The sequence below is a fragment of the Schistocerca nitens genome, chromosome 2, assembly GCF_023898315.1.
Source record: "Schistocerca nitens isolate TAMUIC-IGC-003100 chromosome 2, iqSchNite1.1, whole genome shotgun sequence".
Lineage (NCBI taxonomy): Eukaryota > Metazoa > Arthropoda > Insecta > Orthoptera > Acrididae > Schistocerca > Schistocerca nitens.
Window position 1 is genome coordinate 669,633,788 of NC_064615.1, and position 12,162 is coordinate 669,645,949.

The 12,162-nt window shown below is 46.0% G+C and overlaps 1 protein-coding gene across 1 annotated transcript in view; it reads left to right on the forward strand.

The window, feature by feature from the left end:
* The window catches only part of LOC126236782 (uncharacterized), a 154,702-nt gene that overhangs the window by 63,498 nt on the left and 79,042 nt on the right, over positions 1-12,162 (forward strand). The window lies entirely within an intron of this gene.

Below are 12,162 nucleotides of genomic sequence, written 5' to 3' on the forward strand. Positions count from 1 at the left end.
TTGGAGGCAGTTCTTTCGTTACGTTAGCCATGCAGTTGTTTTAACCTCCTGAGTGTCTATTTATGGTCTATTGCAGGAACCACTTACAACTCGGAGAAGGGATTTAATGAGCTGTTTATTTATATAAGGTGTATGCGTCTCATTCTTACTGTCACACACCAGTTCTATAAAGTCCGAAGTGTGATTGTGGTGGGTGGGCTATGCGAGAAAGAAATTGTTCATGCATTATCAGTAGCCGTAACGTCTACCACGGTGTCACGCTTTAATGCTATTATTTTTAAGAAATTGGTCAAATGCGAGTAGGACTCGTGCACTGAGAGTTCTGTGCAAACTTAATACAGGTGTGTATATACAAGGTGGACGGGACGTATTCATGACTGGAAATGGAAGGAAAATGGTCCTATGAACTTGTGTCCTGATATGCATCCTTTACGTGATAGATGGTGCTCACGGATGACAGTTCCTCCAACCACGTGCCGTGCGTTCTTTGTGCATTGCAGGCTGTGTGATAGACGCGGCGTACTGTAAGCAGCAGAATGGTCCGATACTCATGTCAGGAACAAGCCGAAATGGTGTTTGTGTACGGCCAAGCACATGGAAACGGTCGACAAGCAGCACAGCTATACAAAAAAACGTCCCCTCACAGACGCCAATCACATCACACAACATTTCAAGCCATTTTTTGGCGTTTGTGTGATCAACGAATGTCTGAGACAGACGAACGTGCAGGGAAGCAGCGGACGTGGTGAGCTGGTTTCTACAGGATGTTGAGACGAACCCTAGTACAAACCCCAGGCTAGCGGTCAACCAGCATGGTGTTAGCCGAATTTCGATTACGTGTTTCCTGCATGACAGCTGTTACTGTCCCTATCACCTGCAATACTATAGTGACCACTTTGAACATCTGTTGTGCCGTGGATGGGATACAGCTTTGTAACGTATCCTGGGACGATTTGTTGTCATTACAGACACACCTCCCGTTATTGAACACATGTTCATGAGACCTCTTTTACTCCATTTCCGGTCAGGAATCCAGCCCTGCAGATCGTCGGTTTTATTAACGATCACCCTGTACACTTCATCCATAATGGGAATCGAGAATCTCAACGATTTTCCCCTGCTTTCGATATGGATATTGGTCGCGGGAATTCCAAGACCGTATCATAACTTATACAGTAGCTCCTATGACTAGCCCGAAGATACAAAAGGAAACGGCTAAGGGACTTAAGTTTATATATGTTAGATATAGAAGCTTTAATAAAATGTATTTTATCTACTTACTGAAACATGACAACTTAAATTTTTTTTTCCATGCAGTAATGTTTCTGTTACATTTTTGAAGGATTATGAATGCAATCCATATTCTAAGAGCAAAAGATTGTTTGTGTGATATAACTGCACTTTCACAATTTTAAGATATTTTTTGTTTCACTTGTACTGTGAGACCTTGCTTCTTGCCAAATTTCATGATTCTAGGTCAACGTGAAGTACCGTATTGGTTTTGACGAATTAGTTTCCCATTATCAAAACATATGACATAGTCATATCATATTAAAATTTGTACTCTACCAATTACATGAAGGTTACTGCTGTCAGTATGCCCTTAGGGCAATGGTTCCCAGCCGGGGTGGTAATTACTTCCTGAGCGGTAAATGAAATTTTCTGAGGGGTAAAAGAAGGGTTAATTTGCATTTCAATCACGAAAAAATATTGCTTTTAAAAGATCCACATTTTTAGCACTGTTTACTAAGATTGAAATACTGATTTCATAAGTCAATGATAATTCCATTTTTTAAAGTAGCATCGTTAACGTAAGGCACAGTGAAACTTGCTTGCAGATTAAATCTCTGTGCAAAGCCCGACACTTGAACTCACGACTTTTGATTTGTGTGGGCAAATGCTCACCAGCTGAGCTACCAAAGCAAGACTCACTGTCTGTCCCCACAGCTTTACCTCCGACAGCACCTCATCTTGCATACCTAGCAGTCCCGTAAGAAAGGATAATTTAGAGACATGCCATAGGCTAGGAGTGGAGGGAGTTTCCAAAATGATGATATAGAACTTCCTGACGGAGACTCGACTTCCGGACTTCTGCCTTTCGCGAGCATCTGCTCAACAAGTCAGCTAACCAAACACGACTCCTGACCCATCCTCACAGATTTTCTCCCGCCAGTATCTCATTCTGTACCTTCCAAACTTCATAGAATTCTCCAGCAGTACAGCACTCGTGGCTGCGGCATCGCGGTCGCGAAGTGGGGCCGAGGCAGTTTCAGATAAGTTTTTACAGTCTGACGATAATTTATGTATTTGTAATTTTAGCTTGACGATGTCCACTATGGACAAACGGTAATTACTTTTATTCTGAAGAAGGTTGGGTTATCCCAACTGAAACCTAGGTAAATATAGGTAAACGTTGCAACTGAGGCTGTTGGTTATTAAAATTAAAATTAATCTCCAACTGTGTCAAAGCTATGCCTGTGCAGCAACCTTTCTTGCAGTCGTGTTGGACCTGTAAGTTCCGCAGGAGAGCTTCTGTGAAGTCTGGGAGCTCTGAGGTAAGATACTGGTGGAAGTAAAGCTGTAAGCAATGGTCGTGAGTGGTACTAGGATAGCTCGGCTGGTGAGCACTTGCCGTCTTAAGGTAAATGTCACTATTTCGAGTCTCGGTGCGGAAAACAATTATTATTTCCGAGTAGGTTTTTCATCGGCTCAAAACCCGCGAAGAGAGATAATTTAATTTAGGAAACATCTGCTAGGCTGTTCTTCTACAAGTATAGTTCTGCATGTTTCCCAAGGAGCTTCTGTGAAGTAATGTAGGAGATGAGGTACTTGTGGAAGTAAAACTGTGAAGACGGTCATGAGTTGTGATGGGGTAAGACAACAGATGAGGACGTACCTGTAAATAGCAAAGGACCCGGGCCTGGTGTCGGTCCAGCACACAGTTTTAATCTACGAAGGCGCTTTATATCGGTGCACACTCCCCTGCATAGCAAAAATTTCTTTCTGGAAACATTCCACAGTTTGTGGCTGAACCATGTGTCTGCACTGTCTTATCTCGCTGGAGTGCTAGTCCTGCAGGTTTCATGAGACGGCTTCCGTGTGATTTGAAAAGTACGAGTTGACGTAGTGGCGTAAGTAAAGCTGTGAGAATGGGTAGTTAGTCAAGGTTGTGTACCTCAGTTGGTGAGCACTTGACCGTGAAAGCTAAATCTCCCGTGATCGATTATAGGTTCAACACACTGTTTCAATGTGCTATGAAGTGTCATACCAGCGCACAATCCGCTGTCGACCGAAAATTTCATTCTGGAAACGTGCTCCAGCCTCTGGCTTGGCCAAGTCGCTGTAGTGTCTTCTTTTCAGGCGTGCTAGTCCTGCATGTTTCTCAGGAGATTTTCTGTGAGATAAGGAAGATACAAAATGAGGTCCTGACAAATGTAAAGCAGTGAGACCAGTCGTGAGTTTTGGCGGAGTAAGGTAAGATGTGACCAATCACAAAACCGAGTTCGAGTCTTGGCCTAGATCACAGTTTTAGGCATCCATTGAATTTCATTCGAGAAATATCCCCCCAGGCTATGTGGCTAAGATATCTCTCTGCTATATCCTTTTTTCCATATTTGTTAGTACTGCATGTTTCGCAGGAGACTTTCTGTGAAGGTTATGAGTTAGGAAATAAGTAACTGGCTGAAGCGAGCTGTTCGGAAGGATTCCGAGCCTTGCTTGGCTAGCTCAGATGGTGATTACTTATCCACGAAGGACAAAGATCCAGTTTTCGCGTCTTTGTCTGTGACAGAATTATGACCTCTCAGGAAGTTTCATAACAGCACCCACTCTGCTGCAGAGTGAAAATTTCATTCCAGTATCATCCCCTTGGCTTTTGCTAAGCCATTTCTCTGCAATTTCCTTCCTTCCAGGAGTGCTACATATGCAAGCTTCGCAGGAGTGATTCTGTGAATTTTGAATGGTGGGAGATGACATATGGGCTGATATAAATCTGTGAGCTCTGGTCATAGTTAGTGCTGGGGTAACTCGCAGGTGAGCACTTGTTTGCAGTAGGCCAAGTTGTCGAGTTCGATTCTCGGCCTGGCACACACTTTTAATCTGCAAGGAAGTTTCATTATCAGCGCACACTCCACAGCAGACCCAAAATTTTATTTTGGAAATATCTACCAGGCTGTGCCTAAGCCAAGTCTCTGCAATATCACTTCAGCCACGAGTGCTAGTCCTACAAATTTCGCGAGAGAGCTTCTGTGACGTTTGGAAATAACTGGATGAAGCTCTGGCGGAAGGAAAGCTGTGAAGATGGGCCATGAGTCGTGCTTGGTAGTGCTGTATCTGCAGTAGCAGAAATAAAATGCGAACGATATTCCTCAATCTTTTTTTATTGGGAAAAACCAATAAACGAGAACATTGCAAATGTCGACTAAGTAGTATCAAAACACAATTTAAGCAAGAAACAAAGTATGGATCCTACTTCGGATCTTATAACAGAAGAATAACAAAATAAAATGTTTTCCTCACAAGTCTCTCGATCGAGTAAGTCCACCAAAGAAAACACGGAAACAAATTACTGCCGCGTGGTCTTAGGCGCTACAGTCATGGACTGTGCGGCTCGTCCCGGCGGAGGTTCGAGTCCTCCCTCGGGCATGGATGTGTGTGTTTGTCCTTAGGATAATTTAGGTTAAGTAGTGTGTAAGCTTAGGGACTGATGACCTTAGCAGTTAAGTCCCATAAGATTTCACACACATTTGAACATTTTTGAACAAACTACTAGAGAGTGGTCAGCACAGTATTACGACAAAGCTGTCAAGGAAGGCCAGACCACCAATACACGACACTCTTGAGTCACAGTCCGAAGCTACCACTCCTGACGATCTGCGACTACCAACAGACGAGTTGTGTGGATGTTGTGGCTGGGATGGCAGTTCCATACAAATCCAGGCAGCATATCGAACTGCCTCCTGGCCATAAGTGTGCCAGCTCATAAGGCCAGTTGGCGAATGGATTTCATGCAACTATTTTCTATCGCGTGAATGGTGTAGGAAAATAGTTCGCTTGCTGATCACGACCACTGGTGCTGCGGTCGATCCACGCTGCTCCGGTAGTAGGCTTTGGCGACAGTGGCTGAGACACGATGTTCTGTTTTCGTCTCTGGCAACAGCTTCTGTCGTGACGTAAACATCTGCTTTGGTTTCGCTTGCTGTGATGAAGGTATCCCGCATTTCTGTTCTATCATGTGGGATGCCGATGTCCCAGGTGGATGGGGCGGACACTGTGGTCATTCCCCACTGAGCGGTGCGTGGCTCATGTTCGTGCCATCTCTCTCTCTTTTCACATTCTGTTTTTACTGTACTGCCACCTCGTTTTGTTAATTCAATTACTACTGTTACTGGCAGCATCGCTTATCGATATATACCCCGCCGTATTATCTTTGTTGGACTGCTATTACTTCCCGGTTGTCGTGTGTTCGGGTTAGTTGGGATCTGCCAATGAGTTGAGGGGCGCTAGCAGTGCAATTCGGATAGCAGTGCAATTCGGACCTGGCGGTGTTTGACCTAGGACGCGGCAGAAGTTCAGTCGGGGCGCGGCTGCAGTGAGGTCCTGACAGCCATGACTCGCCCGACGGTTGCCGATACATATCACTTGAGTACGGACTACCTTGGTTGGTCGTCGGTCGGTTGTCGTGTCGGACGACGTGTATGTTGGCCGGCGATCGCTTGTGGGCTGCCTGCGTGTGCCAACTCGTGATTCGTCCTTGTTATTCCACAGTTGCTATCGTTAGTATTGTCTAGTCCTTGTGCAAGAGTTCGTGAAACTGTGTGTAGCTTGTGATGTAGACTGCTCAATTATTTTAGTGCTGTTTCCGTGCTGATGTGCGGCAGTCGGTCGGTTGGTGTGGATCAGCCAGGAAATCTCGGCGCAGCGCAGTGGGCTGGGCCCGCTGGCGGTCTCTACGCAGTGTCGGAGTGTGTGGGAGGTATTCCCGCGAGCAACAGCGAGTGTTCGAGCTGGCGAAAGTTTGGCCACCATCCGGTGGAGTTTAACTGTATTTTGGTTATTTGAAGTTCAAGTGTACCAGCGGAATTTTCTGCCTTGTGCCCGTTAGCGTTCCGGTTACCTGCCCTGGCCGCTGACGTAAAATTCGGGCAGTGTCCTTTCCTAACCGTGTTGTTGCTGTCCAACATGTGTGTGTAGTTTTGACAGCTTATGCATACTTGTTTGTGGGTGACTACGCCTTTTACGTTTTGGCTTTGGAGTTCCTTGTGCATTGGTCGGGTGGAAAGCAAGTCGTCTTGCTGGTGGTTCCGTTGACTGTCTCTTGGTTGGCTTGCCGGGGGATCGGACATAGATAGGCCGATTACCTGTCTCCCCTAAGCGAACGTTAATATTTCAAGTGCAGACCGACCCCCGGAAACTTCTGAGCGCCGTTGGCTGTACTGCCTTTTCTTATTGGTGTTGGATTGTGTATTTTAATAGGTTATAGCCGATAGTTTGAATCTGTATGCTTTTAGTTGGGTTTTAAATAATGGGCCTTCAGCCGCTTTAAAATTGAAAGTTCCTTACCTGTCAAGTCTTGCATTGTTTGGGCCTTCAGCCTGTGTAAAATATTGTTCAAAGATAAAGCTTTGGGCCTTCTGTCTACTAGAAATTATTTTAGTAGTTTTAACTAATCGGCTTTCAGCCGTTTTTAAATTAAATTTCTGGTCTTTCAAGTATCAGACTGTGTGGGGCCTTCAGCCTAAGTGAAGATAAGGCATGTACCTTGTGCTTTTTTTTAATTAATTTTACTTGCAGTCTTAAATAATGGGTCTTCAGGCGTCTAAATTAAACTTGTTTGCTTTTCAAGTGTTAGATTTGTGAGGCCTTCTGCCTTCTAAATATTCTGTTTTGAGTCTGAATTTTAAGTTAATGGCATGCAGCCGTTTTTAAATTTAAGCGGTTGTGCCCTTAAGGCATAAGATAGTGTGGCCTATTCAGCCGATAACTAAGTCCAAAAACGTATACTGTATTGTTTGGACAACTAAATAAAGTTAATAAAGTTATATGTATTTAAGTGTAATTGACTGCCCCCTTTTGGCTCCTTTAGACAATTACAACTACCTGTTCTGTCGTGCGGAGTTAAGCAGGGCGATTCACCCAACAATACACCCACAGGCGTGAGGTGAAGTCTCACCTCGACCTGGGTTGCAGATCAATCAGTGACTGTAGCTGTGAGGCAGAAGCAGGTGCTGCATCCACCTTTATCGGCACAGTGGCAGGAGCAGGGGGATCCGATGGGAGTGCTGCAGGCGGCAACGATAGCAGTGGTATCGGACTGGAAAACAGACAGTGATCCATCCTGAAATCCAATGGAAGAGGAGATGGCATAGTAGCCAGCTCTGAAGCATACCGATGGTGGAGCCAGTTGTTGTGCTTCTAGCACACTGTACCGTATGTAAGGGTGAGTGTCGCCATGGAGCGGCCAAAAAGCTTAGAGGCCATGGCTGGGACCCACCAGGGATGGTTCTTGGGGAAGACCATCGCCCAAAACGAGAGTGGTTAGGACATTTCTGAGCTGGGTGGGTGGAGGGTGGGAATAGGATGAACAGGCGCGATCGATTAGTGTGGCCATGAAGTCTTTCTGTTATGAACAACCCATCCTGGGCTGTGGACCAGTATGTGCAAAGGCCATGGTGTGTTGCTGATCCATTTTGGTCATGTGTATCTGCTGTGTGTAGACAAATCTTTCTCTCAGGTCATTAGATGCAGGATGAAATGACGCTGTATGGACCTACTGGATGTCAGGGGTAGCATAGAAGGAAGTGTATTCAGCAGATGTGAACTGAAGGCCATTGTCAGTTACAATTGATTCGGTAAGTCCCTCAATGCCAACGACGTGGGAGATGCAAGAATGGTACTTGTGGAGAAGGTGGAGGACATGCAAGAGACGTATGGAAATCCACTGCCAGCGTCCACGAGGATGAGGCAGGAGGAACCAAGGAATGGGCCGCAAAATCCAGGTGTAAGGAGGGCCAAGGTGAAGTAGTCAGAGGCTAAGGAAACAGGAAGTGAGGGGGCAGCAATTTTTGACATTCACAATGGTACATATTGTCACCATGTCAGTGAGGGTGGCATCCATCCCTCTCCCATAAACGTTTTGGTGGGTGAGACATTTTGTGAGGACAATACCCTAATGTCCATGTGCAGGAGCTCCAACACTGGCCAGTATAGGGAAGGCGGCAGCAAGACTTCCCAGGATAATTATCCCTGAAGATCAGGAGCATATAATCTCTTACCAACAAGTCACTATACTAGTGCCAATAAGCTTGTACCCCCAGCTGCATAACCTGATGACAATTGTGTGACCACCTGTGCTGAACATGGTGCATGATAGCCCAATTTTCTGGTTGATCCACTATGTGATGTGTGACGAACTTGGCATCCAGTGACAATGTAGATACCGTCATGGCGACCGCATCGTCCAAGTGGAAACAGGTAACTGGGTCGGTATACAAGTCAGGGTCGGGCCCCACCAGAGAGAAAATCTATGTTGGCATGCACACCCAGAGAGAAAATCTATGTTGGCATGCACAGCCATGCCTGGTACTGAATGTCATATAAATACTCTGCAAGGAACAATGCCCTGTGTGGGAGGCAGCAAACAGTCCTCAGATGGCTGACTGAAGTGGCACTGAATAGGGAAAATGGTTCAAATGGCTCTGAGCACTATGGGACTTAACTTCTGAGGTCATCAGTCCCCTAGAACTTAGAACTACTTAAACCTAACTAACCTAAGGACATCACACACATCCATGTCCAAGGCAGGATGTGGCGCGGTTCCAGATGGAACGCCTAGAACCGGTCGGGCACTACGGTCGGCACTGAATAGGGAGACCAAAGTCTTAAGATCAATGTACAATGTGAACTGGCTTCCTTAGATGAAGTTGTGGAGCTTCTTAAATCTGAAAATGATGGCTATGGCCCTCATCTAGATCTAGCTATAGTTGTTCTATGGGGGTGAGAGAGTTTTGATGCCAAAGGCAAACAGGCGTTCGACGCCATCGACACTGTGAGACAATACGACCCCCAACCATAGTCTGACACATCCGTAGCCAAGATGAGAAGTTTGGAGGCGTCATATGAGATAAGGCATGCTGGCTTGAGGAGGGCTGATTTCAGACGCTGGAATGTCTCATCACAAGCCAGAGACCATTCCCACATTTTGCAGTGGAGGCGGTGAAATGGTTCTGCCAGAACTACAGTGTGGGGAATAAAATGGCTATAGTAATTCAGCTGTCCAAGTACGATGTTGAGCTTTGTAGGAGGTAGCTGCTGTATAGCCTTGATGTATTGCGGAATTGAACACAAATGCCTGCGGTGCTCAAGACATAACTGAGGCAAGTTACCTGAGGCACAAAAAACAGACATCTGTCCTTGTTGCAAAGTAAGCGAGCATCCTGCAGAATGCTGAAAAGTGTACATGGGTGCTTTGTGGGGTCCTGGGTGGTAGCACCAGCAACTAAGATGTCATCAAGGCAGTTCACTATCCCAGGAATGTCTCTGGTCAGCGTCTGGAAATGGAGTTTAAAAATGGCAAGAGCACTTGTGACCCCAAATGGAAACCGGTTGTAATGAAAAAATCCAAAACGCATTTTCATGACCAGGACAGACTTCGATGTCTCGTCAAATTGTAGCTAGAGGTAGGTGACACGAAGATCAATCTTGGCAAATATTTTTCCACCCACCATTTCTGACAGAATGTCTACAACCTTTGGTATGGCTGTTGTTAATAACGGATTGCATATTGACAGTGGCTCTAAAATCCCCACTAACTTGAAGAGACCTATTCAGCTTTTTGACGACGACGATGTTTGATTTCCAGCGACTACGATTTAGTGGTGTCAGAACTTCTTCATCTTCCAGTAGACAAAGCACCAGCTGCTGATTATCATGGATTGCGAACGTTACTGTATGGGCTTGGATGAGTCTTGGAACCACCAAGGGGAGGTGTTCAGTATGGGCTTTGAACCCAGAGACTCCTGGAGATATGTCGGGAACGATGTCCGAGAATGATTCCAGAAGCTCTTGCAGCTGAGTGTCCGAAGACAAGGTCTTGATACCAGGTGCAGAATCATGTAGCTTTAGGCCCAGGGCGTGCAAGAGTTCCGTCTCTAATACATTGGTGGCCTTGGAGGCGGTAAGAACCAAAATCTGTGCCATGATATCACGCTGGTGGCGCGAATCCCCGTCAACGATGGTGGCTGAGGTCCCAATATCCACTTCAAAAATGAGAGGCGTGCCATTTACCTGCGCTGTCAGATTGACAGCCACCATCGTGTACGGAAAAACGCACAGTACGAATGAAGCTGACGAATTTGGTCTGACTCATCCCCTGCGGATTCTGGAGGGTCTAATGTAGTGTGGTCCACAGGAAACAACGTTGACGACAGGTAGACTTCAGCCCCATGACCCTGCACCCCAAACGCTGATTATGTCTCCTTCCAAGTACGACAACCTCGTCGTTGATACGTAACAAAATATTGACTACATGAGGACAAACTTTGCTTTTGCCGCCGAAAGCAGGGACCAAAGTCTTGGTCCCAGGGGTGACTGCAACGCTGTTGGTGGACGCTGTTGGTAGACGTGCGGCTGGCGCCCAAGACCTGTGCCAGCCATTGGAGTGCAGCAGATGACCAAATTGACTTTCACGTGCGTGAATAATCGATAAACAAGTCTTCAAGGAGTGATCTTTCAGTGTAAAAATACCTTTTCGCAGGGAGTCGTCTGGCGCATGGACAAGAATCATCTTCCATATGAGTGCCGAACCATGTGACAGCTTGCAACAAGGGTTCCCTTAGAAGAAATGACAGTCTCCGAAAATACCTTGAAGAGTAGCAATTCATTCTATATAAGACTGTGTTGGAAGTTTTTGGCAACAGAAGAACTTTTGCCATGCCACTGCCATATGCACCTCTGAGTCAAAATAATACAACAGGCAACATGCTAGTGCCTCGTAGGAGAGAGTAACAGGCTCCTCGTTTGGATGTAATTGCTTCAATACATGATAAATTTCAAGGCCCGCGTTGGCAAGAAAAACCGCGCTACGATGTAAGTCACTGGTGACATTATGTGCAATGAAATCTTGTTCCAAACGGGCCACGTAATTTCCCATGGTTCAACGGTTTTTTCGTACTTGGGAAACGCTGGAGATTCGGCACGGAACCCTCTCAGAGAGGAGTCTGAGTTCGACGTATGCGTCGGAACCTGCGAAGGAGTGGAGGACAATGTCTCGATAATGAGCCCATTTGTTTGTTGAAAACGTTTTAACAGTGCAATGACTAGCGCTGAAGGTTCGTCTAAACCTGAAATGCCGTCCAACACAGAGAAAAACAAATGAGAAAGCGTATGAATGTCAAGGAAACCTACTCGTCGCCATTTCTGTATCTGCAGTAGCAGAGACAAAACAAGAATGATACTCCTCAATCGGTTTTTATTTGGAAACACCAACATACAAGAACACTGTTGACGTCGACAAAGTAGTAGAAACAATACACAATCCAAGCAAGAAACAAAGTATGGATCCTACTCCAGATCTTATAAGAGACGAATAACAAAATAATCCGTTTTCCTCACAAGTCTCTCGTTCGAGAAAGTCCAGCAAAGAAAAGATGGAAACAAAATTACTAGAGAGTGGTCGGCACAGTATTATCACAAATCTGTACAGGGAGGCCAGACCACTATTGCAATGAAATCTTGTTCGAAACGGGCCACGTAGTTTCCCATGGTTCAAAAGTTTTGTCGAACTTGGAAAACGCTGGGGATGCCACACGGTATCCTATCAGAGAGGAGTCATAGACCAAAGCTACCGCTCCTGACGATCTGGGACTACAAGCAAATGAGGTGCTTGCGTGTTGTGGCTGGGGTGGCAGGTCCCTACAAGTCCGGGCAGCATGTCGAACTACCTTCTGGTCAGTAGTGCGCCGGCTTATAAGGCCGATTGGCGGATGGACCCACGGAGTATTTTAGTTCACGTGAGTGGCGTAGCAAAATAGTCCGCTTGTTGATGGCGACTTCTAGCTCTGCTGTTGATGTGTAGTGCTCGGGTAACGGACCCTGGCCGCCGTTGGCTGAGACAAGAGGCTGTGTTTTCGTCTCTGGGAGCGGCCTCGCCCGTAACATAAATAT